Here is a 12,066-nt window from a genome sequence, read left to right on the forward strand (position 1 = left end):
CAGGAATCAATACCATGGAAAATGGAGCCCATACTCCCAACTCTCTGAAACGATAAAGATAAGCTCAAAATCCAAAATTGTAGTTAAAGTCTCCCTATGTGGAAAGGAAACACAAGGAAGTCAGTCTGTGGACTGTGATGGTGTATAAGCTCCACAGGAGGACCTCTTTCTCCCACCCAAATGGAGAGCCATTGAGTTATACAGGTTTCAGGTTGAGCTCAGAACATCAGCTTTGATCCTGATGATGTGATAATAAAGAACCTAGCCTACCTATATAAGAGTACTTCAACAAGTTCATAGAAAGCGAAAAAAATTTAACTCCATACATAATTTTTTCCATAATATACACTCTCTTAATTTTTGAAGACCCCATCATTTGCATGGATTTCAAACATTTTTGCAACAAAATAAATGTACCTTTTAATCCTATTTACATGAGCTTTTTAAAATACATTTAACCAAATAGGCTTGTTAGAAAGCTACTGAATTGCTCTAATCCTCCTCTCTCCCAATCCAGCCCTTCACCTCTGCAAGGTAGAGTTTACCCTACAGCCAAGAGACCTACCAAAATCTCTGCTCTCTACAGAGACAGAGGTGGAGTGGCAGATGAGCAGAGTATGCCTGGTCCCTTATTCCAAAGTCTACAGATAACTCTGCCCCCTGGTGGACAAGGAAAGAGAAAGAACAGAGGAAACAGTAAAAGGATTGTCACTCCTGGGAAGTCCCTCCATATAGGAACAGGAACTGGAGAATACATTGCTCCCAACTTCCCCAGTCAGCTGGATTTGGCCCATGAGGCCTCAGTTCTGCTCACCTGACTCAATCTCTGACAGGTCAATAGAGGGACTGATGTGATCAACCAAATGCATGGATGTGCTATCAGTACTTTGATGCATATGTATCTTTCCAGGACCCTTATCTACAGAGGTGAATCTACCTGGCCTATGTGTGCATTTGGGTCAGGATGTTATAGAAGGATTCTTCCTACCTTCTTTGTCCCAGTATCTGCCAATGCCTCAAGACAGGAAGAGTTCAACATTTCTATGTTCTAAAGGGAAGGGTTGATGCACCACCTCTCAGGACTTCCAAGGAGGGAACAACAAACCATTTTTGTGGGTCTCACTGAATATTCATCTCAAAGTTGAGTTGCAAAATGGAAAGGTTCTTTTTAAAAGTTATTTAATTACTTGAAAGGTGGAGTGACAGAGGAGAGGGACAGATATAGGGACACACAGACACCCACACAGAGAATCTTCCATCCTCTAGTTCACTCCCCAGATGGTTACAATGGCCAGGGCTGGGCCAGGCTGAAGAAGCCAGGAGCCTGGTACTCCATCCAGATCTCCCAAGGGGATGGCAGGGACCTGTGTACTTGAGCTACCATCTGCTGCTGCCCCAGGAGCATTATGAGGGAGCTGGATGTTTATTTCAGTTTAAAAAGCAGAAGTCCAGTTTTTCATAATTTTCCATGAACTTTGTGAAGACCTCTTGCATTGCAGATACTGTCCATTGTCGGAGCACTCAGTACTGAAGAGGAGAGAGGAGAGCCGTAAGTAAAGAAGTTGGACACAGTGCAAGAGTACTTCAAAAGGTCAGGGGAAATGAAATAAAAAGAGTTTACTTTAGCACAAAAATTTTTTAAATTTATGGCATATGCAGGGCAAAAAGTCTGAAAACCATTCATTTGAACAGGGAGAAAGGTTAATGGAACATGTAAAAGACTCATGGAAAATGCATGACCAACTGCAGGGATTTCAAACTTTCTTGGCACCAAAATAAACTTACCTCTTAATCCCATATTTTCTGAACTTTTGAAGTACCTGCCTGTCAACATAAGCTGGCAGAGACTAGCTGCAGCAACATAACAGGGTCACTGACGAGAGCTTCATTGAGAAAGTGTTTACCAAGATGTGCAGGACTGAAAAGCCAAAGTGGCCTGGTGCCATGCTAGGGGCCAGCAAGCAGAGAGCCATTTCCTTGTTTAGAACTCAAGGGGAAACATGGGAGCCAACAGGAAGGAACCAGGAATCTTGGGGTCTGCACGAGCGGCAGGAGCCTTTGATAGAGGGGCACTGCCTACTCCTAGGAGCCCTGATGGGAGGGATCTAGGGAGTAACACCCCAGGCTCTCTCCTCTTCCTCAGCACTGGTGACTTCCACGTGTTCCCATCATTAAGTCCAACTGGGAGGGAAAGGGAGCCCACTCCTGCAGTGTCTATGGCCAGCATCCAGGAGCTCAGACCAAAGAAGAAAATTGTAGAGAATATATACAGGAGGACAAACATACACGGCTCGGAAGGAGAGGAGCATTTGGAAGGGCATGTAGAAGATACCAGAAAGCTTCGTGTGGGTCCTGGGATGTCATGGAAGCTGTCGACGTTAAGGGCACCGCCAGAGCTCAGGATTCTCCATGTGGGACCCAAACTGAGGAGCCCAGAGCTGCCACCAGGGAATAGGGGCTGAGGGCACCCCGGGGGGAAGCTGTTCCCCGGGCTGCTGGCCCTCCATATAGGCCACCTCCCTTCCCGGCCTGGGGAGGGAACAGAGCGGGGAGGTGAACAGCTGTGGGAGTCGGAGTTCCAGGAGGTGGAGCCAGGAGCAGGCCCTGCCTAGGCCCCCCAGCCCAGCCCAGCTCAGCCTGTGCCCCGCCGACCCTCCCACACAGCCAGCCCCAGGGCCTGCGGGATTGTTAGATGGAACATGGCTCCATCATCACCCAGGCGCAGAGAGAAGACGTCCTGGTGCTCACCACGCAAGGCCTGGTCTTCAAACCCTCTCCTAAGAAGTCCCGTGGGCGCAACATCTTTAAGGCCCTTGTCTGCTGTTTTCGTGCCCAGCAGGTCGGCCAATCCAGCTCCTCCACTGAGCTCACCGCGTGCGAGGAGGAAGCCAACACCATTGCTGAGTCGGTTCTCCTCCAGTTTGACCAGATCCCAGGGGCCTGCCTGCTCCCAGAGGTGACCCAAGAAGCTCAAGGAAGGATCTGGGTGGACACGGACCTGGACGACACCCTTGGGCATAGCTCCTCTGAGCCCATCAACAACGCTGACTTCATCGTGCCTGTGGAGATGGAGGGGACCACTCACCGGGGGTACATGCGAGTTCCTGAGACGAATGGGGGCGCTCTTCCAGTGTGTTCTCTTCACTGCCAGCCTGGCCAGGTACACAGACCCTGTGACGGACCCGCTGATCCGCTGTGTGGTGCTCCGGGTGCGCCTCCCCCGCGAGTCCTGTGTCTTCTACCAGGGCTGCTACACCAGCCTGGGAAGGGACCTGAGAATGCTCATCCTGGACAGCTCGCCTGCCTCCTACAGCTTCCACCCGGAGAACGCGCTGCCCGTGCAGCCCTGGTTTGACGACGTGGCACACACTGAGTTGCTTGCTGAATCTGATGCCCATCTTCTAGGAGCTGAGTGGCGCACACGACGCGTACACCAGCCTCGGGCAGCGAAGGGCCCGGTAGCCTTCCCAGCTTCCCGGCATGGGCCTCGCCCACACTGTGCCTTTATAACCAGCCAGACAGACCGAGCCGAAACTGGAGGACCTCACCCAGCCGGGCCTGGAAGGAGCGCGGAGAGGGAGGGCAGGTTAGACGGTGCAGGCGCACAGCACAGCCGCCCTGAGCCGCCTGCTCGCTGGGGTGTGGGCCCGCACACAGCGGCTGCCCCAGGATGTGCCATGTTTGGGGGCAGGGGAGTCGCTGAAAGATCAAGATTCTTCCCAAGGTAATTGGTCTCCTTTGTGTCCCCCAGGAGCCGCTGGGCTCCGCAGGCTTGAAGACTTGCAAGCTCCGTTGCCAAATCATGGCCGCCCCTCAGTGCCAAGGAGGGAGGAAGGGCAGAGGCCGCCTCGGGGCGCCTCGGGCACACACCTTTCTGAAACCCTTCCTCAGCCCGCTGCTGCAGACAGAAACATGACACTTGTGGGAAGTTGCACCCCGTTTCCAGAACCCTGTGGCTCCAGCCGAGTGCCTGGCAGACTCCCTCTCCGTGCCTCCCCGCGGCTCCCGCCAGGCCTCCCTTCACATTTTCACCGCAGTCTTGACCTTGTAGGGCAGGTGGTCCTCGGCCCGCCCCGGAAGAGGACAAGAGCTGATTTCCGTTCTCCTGACCCTTGTTCTTTAAATTCTGTTTATAGGCCTGCGCTGTGGCTCACTAGGCTAATCCTCCGCCTTGCGGCGCCGGCACACCAGGTTCTAGTCCCGGTCGGGGCACTGGTTTCTGTCCCGGTTGCCTCTCTTCCAGGCCAGCTCTCTGCTGTGGCCAGGGAGTGCAGTGGAGGATGGCCCAAGTGCTTGGGCCCTGCACCCCATGGGAGACCAGGAGAAGCACCTGGCTCCTGGCTTCGGATCAGTGCGGTGCGCTGGCCGCAGCGTGCCAGCTGTGGCAGCCACTGGAGGGTGAACCAACGGCAAAAGGAAGACCTTTCGCTTTGTCTCTCTCTCTCTCTCTCTCTCTCTCTCACTGTCCACTCTGCCTGTCAAAAAAAAAATTCTCTTTATAAACGTGGCGTTTGGGGCCTAGTTTGTTTCTGGTGAAGCTACAGCCCTGGGCTGACAGCGAAGGTGAGCGACGCTCAGGGCATAGGGCGCAGAGACGTGTGTCCCCCTCCCCACTCTCCTTGTGATCTGCTGGCCACGTGTAGGTCACCTGCTCCTCCCGGGGGCTCTGTGGCCCCGCCCCCCTTCCCGTTATCTTTGGCAGAGCTCTTTCTTGCTGTGTCTTCTGTCCCCAGCCGAGCTCTCTCTGTTCTAGCCTGCATCCTTCCTGGCTGTCGCTTTTCCTCTCCAGAGCCTCGGAACTCCTGCGTTTCTGTTGGGTCTCCCGCCTCCAGGAGCAGTATGAGCAGGCCCTTCATGCACCTGCTCTCTGGGTGTGTCTGGTTCCCAGTGGTCCTCACCGGTGAATGCTGTAACAGTCACCAAGAGGAAGCATCCCAGGGTAGCAAAAGCAAAACGGAACGGGCTGCCGTGATTGCGAGCACAAAGAGCCCTCAAAGAGGGAGCCCCACTTCTGCGTCCCTGCCTTCATCATGGCCTTCCCCGTGGCTGGGTGGGGCTCTCACCTCTCTTCCCTCCCTCCTGCTGGGCTGGGAGGGGAGGGGTTGCTGTCCCCTGTCTGTTCCCTGGAGGTGATGTCACAAAGAATTTGGGAACTGCTTCAGAGGCAGGGGCACCGCCCACTCAGGACCCACCCCCTTGTCCCTGTCAAGTTCCCCACACAATGCAGCCTCAGGAGATAAACAGCAGCAAGGACGGGGGTGGCGGGGGCAGCGCTCTCTGTCCACTCGGTGGTGCCAGCTCCTCTCCCTGGCACGGGGCTGCAAGGTGTCCTGGAAGTGTGATCATCGCTGCTGCCCTCAGTTCAGCCCGGGGTTCCGTGGCAGCCCACTGTGCTTTGGATCCAGGCCTGGGCTCAGGCTGCATCCTGCAGCTACAATAGGGGCCTCTCGCCCAGCCCTGACCCAGAAGGTTAGCGCTTTGCCGAACCTTCAGTCGAGCGGGTCCAGCCAAGCTCTTCTGACCAAACAAGCAATAAGAGCTCGAAGCTGGGCGGGTTCCAGAGCCCTTGCTGCCTCCTCTTGCTCTCTGTATTCCAAGTAGACGAAGAGCCCCTGCCACCCACTTTCCTATCCCGTTCGTCCACCAACCAGCCCAGTGGGACTGTGTTGGAACCCTGCCGGCCACCTGCAGCTCTTCCACAGCCGCCGCTGCACCCTCCTTCCCCCAGAGGCGGCTCAGCCAAATCTAAACATGGGCCACCCACGCGGACCCGAGCCAGCCTCAAGTCATTATTTGCTGTCTGGCTTCCGGTTCCCGGTTTCAGGGTTGTGTTAGGAGCACGGGATGATGGCAGAACTTGATCCGCAAAGTAAACAGGTCAGACTGAGTTTTCGAGGGGATGAAATTTGGGGGCGGGGAGAGCCACATCACTCCAGGACCTGTTCAGGGACTTCCCACTGGGGACTGGTCTTTGGGAGTCGGTAGTCCCATCCCCCACTTCCAGCCTGGTCAGCGCGGGTTTAAGCCATGCCAGGACTCCGCCCCGTGCCGAGTTCAGTTCTGTAAGGTGCCTCTTGATGTTCGTGCCCCTATCATTGGGGGAGCTTTGGACACAGGACCAGTTTGGAAAAGGGTCAGGTAAGGGAGGTAAGGGTGCTGGCTCTGCACATTGCGGAGGGGACCCTCCGGAAGCCCCCCCCCCCCCCCGTCCCTTCCTAGAGAGGCAGAGTGAATTTGCCTCGGGTCAGCCTGGGGTCCTGGGCCTGGCTCCCTCGTGCCTCCCAAAGCTTTGTAAAACGGATGAACTCCCCTCTGTTACAGTGGTCCAGGCACTCCCTTGTGCTAAACACCCGGCATCGGCATGCAGCTGGTGGCCCACGTATTCTGCTGCCGCTTCGTGTTCCGGAGGCCTCGTGCAGATGGGCAGTCCCCATGGAAAGCTGTCCTGGGGCCCGAGTCCCAGCCAGGCCACTGGAGGAGGGCGGTCAACCCCCTACCCCTTCGGGTCTTCAGTTGGTTGCCTGCCTACTCAAGCCGCCTCTCTCGACAAAATGGAGCTCTGTTTTGTCTGTATTCTTTTTCATGCCAGTACATGTCAGCGTTCACCCAGGGCAGAGGTCAGCCGTCTGCCCTGCCGAGCCCCTTCCTTGGCTGTCACAACGCCTGCTCTGCAGCAGACCACTGTGGGCCTCTAAGCTTCAGTGTGATGCGCTGCACCTGGTCCCGTGGATCCCCCTTCACGATGCCATTGGAGGGTCGGGAATCTGCTTCCCACCGTGCCTGGGCTATGGGACTCTGACTACCTTGCTTCATGATTTGACAAATTTGCTGTATTCAAAAACTTGAAATTAGGATGCCATTAAGTTTCTATATTTTTGGAATATTTGCATTACTTACAACTAATTATTAAAAAAAAAAAAGACACTGCAAGCCTCTAGAGGGCGCGCAAAGATTTCTTTCCTGTCTGTACTCCCCAAGGAGAATGATGGATGGACACCAGGGGTGAAATACAATCCAAGGAGAGAGCCCTGGGTAGGGAGACAGAGCTAAGAGGAATGAGGGAAAACCTCCTCTATGCATTTAGATTTACTACGTCTGGGTTGATTAGCAATAACAAAATAATCAAAACTAGCATTTGCTACCTATGTGTATTTACCAGATGCCAAATTCTTGACTTTGATTTAAGCACAACTCTGAGGTGAGTACTGTTGTAATTCTCTCCAAATGCAAGGGCTCTTCAGAAAACACTTGAGGAAAAGTAGAGTTAAAAAATGTTTGTTCTGATGCAAAAGTTGTTTAAAACCATCTATAGTTTTTTCATAATAAGCATCTCCACAAACCTTTAGAAGCACACCATTGATGAAGAGACTGACAGAGCCTGGATTTGGGCCCCTATATGTCATACCACTCTCTGCTCTGTCTGTCTTCTGTGCTGCTGGCTTACTGAGCGGGGGCAAAGGTTATTCTTGCCTGGCAGGGCTAACAAAACCAGGGAGGGCTCCATGGAAAAGGAGGCCTGAAAAAGGAGCTTTTTTTGGAGACCTTTAATACTTTTTAAGCATACTTTTAATGATGAAGCACTCGTTACCTGCAAGCTTTGAGCTGGGTGCCAGGCATACAGGTAAAAAGTGAGAAGCACTTCAGTGCAGAGACCAGAACCTGGCTAAGTAGACTTGAGTCTGCTATATACTACCTGTGTGACCCAGGAAAAACCATTTAACCTTATAAACTCCCCTTCACCTGTCCCTAAAGTGATGCTAACACTAATAATAAAAACACAAAGCCCCTAGAACAATGCCCAGCAAGTTGTTAAAGGGGCATATGTAAGAGCTCCTCTTCACAACACAGTCATCCATTGAGACTGTTACAGCGGATGAAGAGGTGCACAGAACCAAGATCAAGTTCTTGGCCACAAAAAATCTACCCACCTGGCTATTTCAGCAAGGCCTCAGGCCCTAAAGGCAAAAAGGAGTTCCGGAAGCCATACTAGGTTCAGCTCCACTATTGAGTCTGGGGCCAAAGCTCTAATTCAGGGTGACAAGCTCTTGCCTGGTATTTCAGCTCCAGTCAGTAGATACTGGCTGCCTGAACCACTGTGTTGGGAGAGAGTCTCAGACTGCATACAGAATTAATGAGGAAGAACACCATGAGAGATAAGGGATGTCTGCCACTGATGGAGGGTGGAGAAGAGGAGGCTGTGGGTTCTCCAACAGAGTTCTCTTGCCTAGAATGTCCCTTTGGCAGGGGCAGCTGGGCATTGCCCAGACATCCTGATAGAGTCACAGGTTATGTTAACCAACTATCCCAGTTTGCCAAGAACTGTCCTAATTTTAGCACTGCTTGTCTTACATCCTGGGAAACCCTTCAGTTTTAAACACCTGCCAACCAATTCCACAGGCATCTTCTTCTACCTGATGACAATTTTTAAAAATCGGAAAACCATGAGCTCTGGCCAGGAGAGACTCTTATTTTTGTCTTGGTCAGCCTCAGCCTTATTCAGGTCTATCATAACATGCAGTCTCAGCCTCAAATTTCCCTGCACTTCACAATGGCTGACCTCGGCAGCTCTCTCCTTTCTTAGCTATTTTCTCTTCTATATCTATTGAAGTCTTAGCAGGAGACAGATGGCACCCTCAAAAGGGCTTAGCTGAAAAGAATTTCGTGCAGGGATTATTTACAGAGGCGTGGGCATGGTTAGAGGAACCACCAAGAGCCGGGAATACACTCAAGGATTAGTCTGTACTACGAGAGGTCTGCAGGGACAAGGGGAGGGAATGCTGTTGCCAGCCTGGTAGTAGCTGGGACTGTGCAGGGGAGGCCACAGGGGCTGGGAGCCAGAGCCTCTGCCCACGCTACGGTGAAGCCAGAGGCGAGAAGAGGAAGGTGACAGAGGGCGAGAGAAAGCAATGGAACGATGGGTCCAGTAGCGGTCAGCCTCCCAGGCCATGGAGCAGCACAGGAAAGGGAGGAGAACCAGAGGATCTGGGCCACCCTGCTGCCCTGAGCTTCTATTCTAGTCCCTTTCTTACCTGAAGAAGCTCAGGTCCCCAACACAGGAGATTCAGCTCTTGAATCCCTGGTGGAGTCCGGTCATGTTCCTTCCCAGCACCCAAACTGTCTGAATCACCACCAGGTCACAGGACAGCAAGGAGAGGTGGAGAAAAAGAAATTACAATGAACTAAATGGCCACTGCATCTGAGCAGCTGTGCAGGTCTCTGTGTACAAACGAGCCACATCCCAGTGAGTGTAGTCTCATATCCTGACTTGCTTCTTCCACCATTCCTTACCCTCACTGAGCAAGCACCTTGGCAGTTAAGGTGTTCTTACCTGATGGGCTGAGCCAACCACAGGACAGAGGTGCTTGGTGGTTCTGTTTCTTTTGAGTTGCTGCTCTTTCCCATTGACCGTTACTATTGGACATGGGAATACAGTGAAGCCCTTAGGCTCTAGATAAAGCGTTCTTCCCATTTTGTAGCGAAACTCCCAATTTCTCCTTGATAGAATCAGAGTCAATCATTCTGGCCCATACAGACACTTAATACTCTGTCCTTGATCTGTGGCACAAGCAGTTGAACTGTGTTAGGTGAATTCTCAGTGTTTCCTCTTGGAAATATTCCTCTCCACTTGGCACAAGTCCCTCAAGCCCACGAGGTGCAGTGTTTCAAGGACAAGAGGACAATATCTGTGGAGTGGGTTGTTAAGTGAAACAGTGAGAGAAGCCACTTCCACCTCTACACCTTGGTTCCCAGAGCCATGCTTTCAACATCCTGTGTGGACCACCGACCTGTCCACTTAAAGGACAGCACTCTGAACTCAGTAGGTGCTGTCTCCCAGCAGGTGACAACAGCGAGCCTTCAATAGGCCACTCCATCATTCCATCAAGTTAACTACTTCCATGTGATATAAGAACAACAAGTTCATGATGGGAGCCCAATAGCAAGTTGTTTCACTGTGAGTTCCTTGATCAGTGGCAGTGACATGTATGACACCAGTGGGAGTGCATAAGACAGTCCATCAAGCACAAACGGTGGTGCTGCAAGACATGCCATAGAGAAAAAAGGGAAGTGCGTCTCCAGGATATGCAGTTACTCCCACAGAGCTAAGTTATCATCCCTCCCGTAATGAAGCATTGCCGTATGATCTACCAGGACAGCTGATGCCCTTGGTAAACGGAGACAAATAAGGGCTCAGCATTGGCTTCTGTTTTAGACATTTGAGCATTCAGCAGTGGCCGTGGTCAGATCATTACAGTGAGGGGAAGTCCATGTATGTGTTCCCATGTATTGCCTCTATTCCTGTCCCTACAGCTACTTGTACAGGGCCCATTTGCCCAAGCACAGACATGGCCAATGCCGTGGTCTGTTTGAGCTGCTATAACAAAACACCACGTACAAACCACAGAAACTCTTTTCTCACAGTTCTGGAGGCTGGACCATTTAAGATCAAGGTGTCTGAAGATTCCAATGAGGACCGTTTCCTGTTTGCTAATGGTGCCCTCAGTGCTCTCTGGTGGTGGAAGGCCCTACGTAGCTCTCTGGGGCCTCTCTACCAGAGCACTGGTTCAGTTCATGGAGTCATGAACTAACTTCTTGATTCTATTTCCTAACACTACCATGTTGGTAATCAGATTTCAACCTGAGTTTTGAGAGGATATAAAATTCAGACTCTCACAGCCCTAGGGGGGAACTCACTGGCAACCAAGAGTAGGTCATCTGGTCTACCTCCCTATTTAGCCTTCCAAGTGGTAGATGTCCCTTGGGGAATATTTATAAAGTATTTAGTCACATCAAAGTCTGTAGCCATTCTTAGAGGTCCATCATAAGTCTTCCCTGAGGGTGATCTTGTGACCACTCTCCTCATCCCAGACAAATCAACCAACTCATTAACCTCTGCCTATGATTCTGTATTTCTGGGAGTCTCAGGTGATCTCTTCATTCGTGGCAAGTGGCCGGCCCCATGCACTGCCAGAAGCCCCCTGTGACTTGCAGAGTGTCCCTGTCTCTTCTCATTACCTGGGCTCAGGGCAGTCCCTGTGAGACCAGAGGCATGGTGCGAGGGAAAGGCGGGAAGCAGTGAGATGTCTGAGTCATCTGCTTCGGCAGAAAGGGAAGTCTGAGAATAGATCTGGGGAGGTGAGCGGCAGGAATAACAGCTCTCCCACACATGTGCAGTTCTTTCGCCAGCTTCCTCTTCCTTGGCAGAAATTTGGCAGAAAACCCTGACAGAATGGCACTGACACTACAAGCTAACCAGGTCATAGGGGAATGTCTTAGCACTTGATGTATTCCTGACAAACAGTGTATTACACGCTCCTTCCTAAATGCACATGAGGTAAAGTAGATCTATCGCATAGCAAGATTTAATTGGTCTTTGCCTGAAAGTATCTTGAACAGTGAGTTTCTGATAAATTATTTGTTCGTTCTTTTTAAAACAAATTCTTTTTTAATTTGGCCAGTGTACCTATGGGTGGGTGGGGGGTAGATCGATTTTATAAGATCAGTTTCATATAAGCATTAATGACAGTGTTGAAATTCCAAAATGGAGTTTTAAAAATCATATGTTCTTAAGTTCATCTATAGTTTTGGAAGTGAGGAAGGGAAGCACAGGAGGGGCGGTGCACATAGGAGCTGGACGTGCTGTTTCCTCTTCTGAGTATTGGTGACGTGGATGACTTCACTCCGTGCAATGACAACAAGCTGCATGCTTATTATAGATGTCATTTTCTACATGTGTGAGAGTACTTCAGAAAGTTCCTGGGAAATGGGATTGAAAGGTATGCTTATTTAAACACAAATATTTTCAGAATTTATGGATAGTTTTTTCATAATACATATTTGCCATGAACTTTATAAAGATCTTTTGTATGTATGGACCTTTTGTATGCAAAATAATCTTACCTTTTTTTTAAGATTTGTTTATTTGTTTGAAAGTCAGAGTTACACAGAGAGAGGAGAGGCAGAGAGAGAGAGGTCTTCCATCTGCTGGTTCACTCTCCAATTGGCCGCAATGGCTGGAGCTGCGCCAATCCGAAGTCAGAAGCCAGGAGCTTCTTCTGGGTCTCACAC

At 51.2% G+C, this 12,066-nt stretch overlaps 1 pseudogene; it reads left to right on the forward strand.

Annotated features, from left to right (window-relative positions):
* Positions 1–2,692: 2,692 nt before the first annotated feature.
* Positions 2,693–3,544, forward strand: LOC149123562 (carboxy-terminal domain RNA polymerase II polypeptide A small phosphatase 2 pseudogene; annotated as a pseudogene).
* Positions 3,545–12,066: the final 8,522 nt, after the last annotated feature.

The sequence above is a fragment of the Oryctolagus cuniculus genome, chromosome 11 (genome assembly GCF_051225735.1).
Source record: "Oryctolagus cuniculus isolate XC-2025 breed Fujian yellow rabbit chromosome 11, ASM5122573v1, whole genome shotgun sequence".
Lineage (NCBI taxonomy): Eukaryota > Metazoa > Chordata > Mammalia > Lagomorpha > Leporidae > Oryctolagus > Oryctolagus cuniculus.